Raw genomic sequence first — 7,472 nt, forward strand, 5'->3', positions numbered from 1 at the left:
TTTACACACATAAGCAAACCTTCTGTAAAGAGCTGTAGACTCAATTTCGGAAGGGGAAAAAAATCTCAGTCCCATGTTTTGGGATTTGGTGGTTGAGTTACACTTCTGTTTAGGTTTGTATTAAGAATTAGGATCTTTTTACTGGACTTTAGTGAGAGAAATACTACATTTCCCCATTACAAAAGGATTACATGGAGGCAGCATGCACTGTAAAAACGAACACGTTGGCTCAACTTAAAAAAATAAGTAACCTGGCTGCCTTAAAATCTTGAGTTAAGAGAGCTAAGGATGTCTAGTTCTTTCCACTTCCATGTAAGTTCCTACCACTCACAATAATAAGTTAAAGTGACTAATCTGAAACTGATAAACAGTTAGATCAACTTGATATTTAAAGTTCAATCAATAACATTTTTAGTACTACTAACAAGGAAATTCAAGTTGTAGGAACTAAATGCCTAGTTGAGGTAACATTACATTATGAGTCAAACCAACAAACATGTATTTCTATCTTCTGTTGCACAAACAAGGAAACATAAGTTATTTCAACTAAGCACCTTAGTTGAATCAACATAATATTTTAAGGCAGCCAGGTTACTTTTTCAGTAAAAGTTGGCCTCACTGGCAATCTTAAGTTTGATCAATACCTTGAATAGCATTATTTGCCAAGTCAACTAAATCACTTATTTTCTAACAGGACTGAGTGGAATGCATTCATAAACAAGAAATCACTTTAAAGAAAAATATATACTATTTATTTTGACCTCAACAACTCAAGTTCATACACAAATGTTTTTTTTTTTTCAAAATCAGAGTTCAGGTATTATAAGATTCTTAACAACATGCTGAAAAATGCCAAATCTTACAATATTTTTTCAAATTGAGAATCCTCTCCTCCAGGATCACAGCAACGTCAACGACGTCCTTGGCGAGCAGGTCTTGTTCACCTCCAGGCTCTTTAGTGATGAAGAGTAGGCCAACATCCACTCCCTTCACAGCTTCCTCCTCCAAATCAGTGGCCTAAAGATCATTATGTATTAAATTATTGTGTGTGTACCATATTCCAAACTTCATCATGTATAGACTCTGGCACAACCAGGACAGCATTATGATATATCCTCAAATTAACACCAAATGACTACTCCGAACTTCATCCATGACTCCCCCGAAGGAGAGCAATATGATACATTTTTATATTAACACAGAGACTCGAGTTAAAACCCTTTAACGAGCAGAGAAAACACATGTCCCTTTTTCATGAGAAAATAAATAAATAGTTGTAAGACACAGAGTCTATATGTCTTTTTTATCACTGTCCCTCATTGTATTGTGTAATGGCCATTACATCCATTGGGTGACAGTGCAAAAAAAAACATCCACCACAAGACTGTAAAAAAACATAAGTCGACTGGTGCCGCTCCATGGTCTAAAACATCCCTCATCTTAACATGGAGTGGGAATGAATGAATGACTGACTGAATTTGTAGGTAAATAAAACATTTTCAATTTCTAGACAGTTGATCACATGTACCATCAAGTTATAGGTAAATGTCATGTAGATGTCATGTAAAAACATGTTTGCTGTAAAGCTGCCTGATTAGGGTATAAAAGCTAGCACTGTAACTATATAAACAATGGCTGTAACGCACCTCACAGACTTTGATGAAGTTGGAGGGATCCTTTCTCAGGTAGTGAGGCAGTCCAAGCAACACTGCAGCTCTGCTCTTCTGGTTGGAAGTCTATAACACAGAAGAACAGTAAAGGAAGACACACTGTGTCCCAACTGTAGCAATCAAGATCTGAAGATGGAATGTAGGCATGCTTGTATAGGTTATTTTTGACAGGATAAGTAACAATAAAGTAAATAGCAAAATACACAGGAGAAAAACACCTCAAACAAACTAAAGTCTGTCTGTCACTGCTCTAGCCGCGCTGTAAACACAGCTGGTGGACCTAAGCATCCGCAACCAGAATGTGATTTGAGCACCACCGATTGAGAACGCACATGCAACTGAGCCAGTAGACATTTGTTAGTTTCTGATAATCACAAGATTATCACTATTGCCCCACTATTACAAGTGATGTCACAACTTCAATCTTTCTTCAGTGGTGAGAAAGAATTTGATTAAGATCAGACTATCCTTACTTGAACATCAAGGGACTGAAGCAGACTGTGAAGCTTGGTACTGCTACTGGCTCACACTCTGTACAACTCCAGCAGTTTTGGAAAATACTTGTCAAGTCCATCTAAGAAAGACTGGTGGAGATCAACAGAAACCAGGCACATGAACTCTGCAGCAATCTGCAAAGAGAACAAGAAACTTCATCCAACAGGGGACAGGACAGGCTGCTCCAGACCACTCAATATGACCTCCAGCCCTGTAAAGAAAACAAGTCAATGTCAGATTGATATCTCCATATCTTGTGTAATTTCAGTCAAATCCACAATGTCATCCACAGCAAATACAGAATTACTGTTAATAAACCAAATTCAGCCTTTTAACAAATAAACCATCACTGACTAATATCATGCAGGGATAGACAATAAGTGAGAGCATTTTATCTTAATATCAGCATAGATTAATTTAAACATCAATGCACTGACAAAGAGTGAAGCTTTGTAATGCAGCAGTAAACACATTGTTTTATATTATATCCATGTTAAGCTATCTGTTGATAAGCTTGCTAGATAAACAGTGGCTCTGTCCCAAATGGAAGAAAACATATTTTTGGTAGCATTTCTTGGTAGGAAGTGAAACTTTTCAAGTTTTAGGTTGTCTCAAATGTATAGGATCCATAGAAAGCATCCTTTCAAGGGACCTAATTTTAGCCAGTTTTGAGGGAAGCATGCCATGGTTCCTTTAGCAACCTCTGATATCCCATAAAATATGCGACCCTGGGGGAAGAATTCATATTCTTCACTGTAGTGCAGTCAGTTGTTTCTAGAATATTAATAAAATCGCTTAGCTTAGCTTCGCCATACAAAGGTACAAGCTAGCTAACGTTAGCACTACTGTCTGCAACCATGCAATTCACTGCGGTTTAGATTGTAGACTTATTAAATTAATGAATATCTGATTTACATACACAACGCCCTGGCTGAATTTTGATAGTTAATATATACAGGGAGCTAACCAGGGTATTATTTTATGGATTTGAAGGCTCGCAGCGAATGTTTTCCTCGTTGCCCCGGACTGGCTGCTGCTCGGCAACTTGTTACCGGTCGGTAAGTCGGTCATCAACGTTTTCCTCATTGCCCCGGACTGGTTAACGTTTCCCCAGCTGGTTACCGGTCGGTAACAAATCAGTAACTTAATCAGTCAGGGGCAAGGAGGAAAATGTTCTGAACACAAATCAATGAGGAAAGAATTCTGTAGTTAGCTAGCTAGCTATAAATAATATGAGGATTTGGCAACAATTTTAACATTAGGTAGGATGGCATTGCACGTTGTAACTTACAAAAATATTTACCTGAAATTATTTGCTCTGTCTTGACTTGCTGTCTTGCTGTCCTCTCAAACTGCAATGGTCCTTTTTTCTGGATGATGCATGTGGAGCACGAGGTTATGTCCGTGTGGGCGTGTGCAGGTTGTCCAAGGCAGTTTTGCAGGGGCTACTACTCACACTTAATTGAGTCAACTCAGCAATTTAAGTTACCTGGACAGTTCTGATTTGACTGATGAGTTGACCACATTAAAACTTTAAATTTCAAGTAGGCCCAATGTTTTAGTCATTTTTAGTTGAACTGACTAAGGAAAAAGAATTGAGGTAACTAAAAGCCCAAATTCGTTTTTACAGTGTGGTTAACGTAGAAACAGTTTGGGCCGGCATAGAGGAAAATGCAATCCTAGATATAAATAGATAGTGTTTTTTAAGCAAAACACTACAGAGAAAAATGAAAATAGGCAATGACTGCGTACAAATTTATGCTGAAAATATAGTCAAATGTAAGGAAAAACCTCTTCCTAGTTCAATATAAGGCATTGAAATTAGCTGCTTTATCCGTTTGGCATTGGTCATCATAGGTCAGCTGTTTGAAAAGGAGGTCCTAAGTTTATTCAAACAACTTCAATGGAGTTTTTGTCTACATGCATGTGATTTCTTTACATTTCTGCAATTGAAACACTATTGAGACAAACACACATGGAGTGGGACCAGGTCTGTAAATTACCATCTCGCTTGAAGCAATTTTTCAACAACAATGGCGGTATTGATAAAAAAAAGAAAAAAAGAACCTAATATCACACATATATAAAGCGCTTCAAAAATACATCAAAGGATAACACTCTGGATATCAAAGAAAAACAGGAACGGGAAATGAATATTAGAATAGCAGATGAAACATGGGAAAGGGCTCGCAGGGATGGAGACCAAATAAGCATGGAGAGAGTTTGTTTGGAAGGTGAGAATGAGATTTTTTTAAAACTCCGCTTGCTATTGAAAAACACAGCAACACCTCAGAACTATGCTGGAGAGACTGCATGCGGCTTGATTGGAGATCATAACCACATTTTTTGTAATTGCTCTAAAATATGTCAATATCGGAAAGATATCCAGCAGAGATTTAGCAAGTTATGGGAATCGACTTATAGAATCAACATGTTATATATAGGGAGAGGTCTCAGATGGAGTAAACAATAACTGTCAACATGTTTGCTTGAGGTGTTGGTGTTGATTGCAAAGAAAATGAATATAATCTCCTGGAGAAAAATAAAACCATCAACAGTGAAACAGTGGGGAGAGAGGATGAAAAGCTGTATACTATGGAGAGCTTAAAAACTAAACTTCTACTAAAGACTGATATGTTTGCTGTCAAATGGACTCCTGTTATACTAAATTTAGTGTGAATTGTAAATCATATCTCTAGTTTTATGGGTTTGGGTTTACACATGCAACAGCATATGTATGTATGTACATATAAATGCAGTTTCACAGGTTTTTTCACACGGTTCTGGGGGAAAAACTGTTATATGTGTAGGTATGCATTTGTATGTATATTTTTATACTGTATATACATATATATAGGAATGTCACCCCTGTCTTACCCCATCCCCCCTTCCATATCTTTTCATACTCCAAAAAATAATCTCCCTCTTGCTGACATTTACTCTCTAACAAGGTTGATAACCAAACCGTTTTTTAACAAGATTGTAAAAGAAATGTGTCTTCATATTTTCAATGTGAGGCTTCTCATTAGCACCTACACCACCATGTCACTGTGATGTGCAAATAGGGAAAATGAATCAATCTGAAATTAAATGATCAATGACAAATTATTTTTGTGGATTAAGCCTTTAATTTGGTCAATAGGCTTGTGTTTAATGCTTTTAAAGAAAATTTATAGAACAATAAATTCTGCGATGAAGCTAATGTTTTGTGTTTCTATGTTTGGTTATGTGAAGAGTGGTCCAATTTTTCAGATCAAGAATGCTTAATGGTATTATTGGTATTATTATTATTAATAGTAATAGTAATAGTAGCAGTAGTAGAAGCGGTAGTATTTTGGTGTGACCAAAAGACAGGCTCTATATATTTAAATAATATATTGTGAATGAACAAAAAGACTTAAAAAACAATAAGATTTTACAATTCTACTAACATGAAAGGAAGCACTATCCACCCTACCCCCTGAATGCATGAGAAAGAGGAAACGTTTGAGACAGTGTGAACAACTTTTAACATTGTCTGCCTTTGTTGGCCAATCAATTTCTCCTCCTCACCATATCGGAAGTGGAGTCGTCTGCGATCCGTCTCTGTGAAAGCGATCCTCTCTCTTGAGCGGCGCAACGACCGCAGAGCCAAGCATGCGAGCCACCCTTAACATAGTTCCTCAACCTCCGTCTCACTCTCCCTCCATCTCACCCCTTAACTTTGAACCCCCGATCAATAGCTCTAAGTGTAACACAATCAATGGTTTGGGTATTGTCTTGATGCCTGCAGTGCCAAAAATATACAGAGAGGCAGGGAGGGTCAGGTGGCCGTTTTCACGCTTCCTGGAATGGTGGAAAGTGATGAATCATGAAAACAGATTAAATGTGCAGTTTACAAGCATCATTGATTCAATTCTTTCTTACCTCCCTCTTGGTTTATTTTTCCTTCCTCTGCTATGGCTCCTTCCCTCATTCTCTCCCTCTACCCTCCATCCGCCTCTTCATCCCTCGCTTTCTTCCTTCAGTCACTCCTTCACCTCTGATTGGTGTGAGGGATCATCTGGGCTTCAGCATGGATGGATGCATGGGTCAATATCTATCTAAAGAGGATTGGAGCTCAAATGGGGGGCTGGACTATCTGAGAGAGCAGCCAAGGGAGAAGATAGTGAAAGCTAAGTGAAGCACCAAGCACTGAAATGCAGGGAGCAGCAATTTGCAACTTGTGAATTTTGCCAAACGGTCCAATTACAGTCTTGCATTGATTTTACCTTTTCCTCCAATCTGCCTCACCCTTTTACCATCCTATTCTCTGTACTTCATGTTCACATGGCTGTGTGCACAAGTTTTCTAGTATTTCACTGTTGTTTTTATTTTAATCAGAATGCAAAGTGCATGTGGGCACGGATCGTACAGTTTCAGAATCTCATTTTACTACTTTGGTCCATAATGTGGACAACACTGCCACAATGATGCTCTTTTTCTGAGATTCGGAAGTGTGTTTTGAGATTCAAAGGCAATTTAAGCCCATTTGGTCCTCCTTAACAAACTGTATTAGAATATTGAAACATGTCACATTACAGTTTTTTCTGAATGCTTAAACACTAACAGTGATTCTTGAAGCACTATCTCTGAAACCATTAACACTTGTAGCCAATGCATTTACCAAGTGTGCCAAACTGAATGCACGTTCTCTGCTTTACACTCAGTTTGTAATTTTATAACACACTTTTTGTAAAACTGTAAACACAACTCACTGCTTTACACTCAGTTTGCAATTTACTGTAATACGTAACACACTTCTAGCGACACTGTAAACTTATGGCCAGACCCACAAAGAAGGCGAGATTTAACCTAATTTTTTTCTGTTCTTTTTTTTCTAGCACAAATGTTTTTGTTTTCTTCTACTGCGCTTTTGTTGTTTGAGGAGTGTTACTGTAGAACATTTTGAGAAAAAAAATAATGTAAATAACTTTTTCCCCTTATTTGTATTGATAGTGTGTTATGTTTGGAATACACATCCATACTTTACACATTTGGATACCTGTGTGTTTACTGCATGTATGACAAAACTTTATTGCAAACTGCTATGCCTTGCACACAGAAAAAGCAAAAGCCACAAGTGTTTTTCATTTATACTATCAGTGCGTAGTTGGTGCTTCGTGTGCTTATTCAAATGATGGTTTGTGTGTACTGTATTGACGCAAAAACAAACTTTTTTAAAAGAGTTTGAAGAGTTTTGCAAGAGACGTATAATGTTTTGCTGGTTTGGTGTAAGGTTTTGTGGTTAGTGTGTACAGTTTTGCAAAAATAGCCTATAGTTTCAAC

General features: G+C 37.6%; 1 long non-coding RNA gene across 1 annotated transcript; it reads right to left on the reverse strand.

Moving 5' to 3' along the window:
- Positions 1-946: 946 nt before the first annotated feature.
- On the reverse strand, positions 947-2,241 carry LOC139645227 (uncharacterized). Its single transcript, XR_011695230.1, has 3 exons — positions 2,144-2,241; positions 1,647-1,736; positions 947-1,017 (listed from the first exon to the last, which is right to left on the reverse strand). It is a non-coding gene; the product is annotated as an uncharacterized lncRNA (long non-coding RNA).
- Between the last annotated feature and the right edge of the window lie 5,231 nt (positions 2,242-7,472).

This window comes from Centroberyx affinis, unplaced genomic scaffold, assembly GCF_046629955.1.
Source record: "Centroberyx affinis isolate AG114_WGS23_722 - 3 ecotype Tasmania unplaced genomic scaffold, CSIRO-AGI_Caff_v1 ptg000072l_1, whole genome shotgun sequence".
NCBI classification, from domain to species: domain Eukaryota; kingdom Metazoa; phylum Chordata; class Actinopteri; order Beryciformes; family Berycidae; genus Centroberyx; species Centroberyx affinis.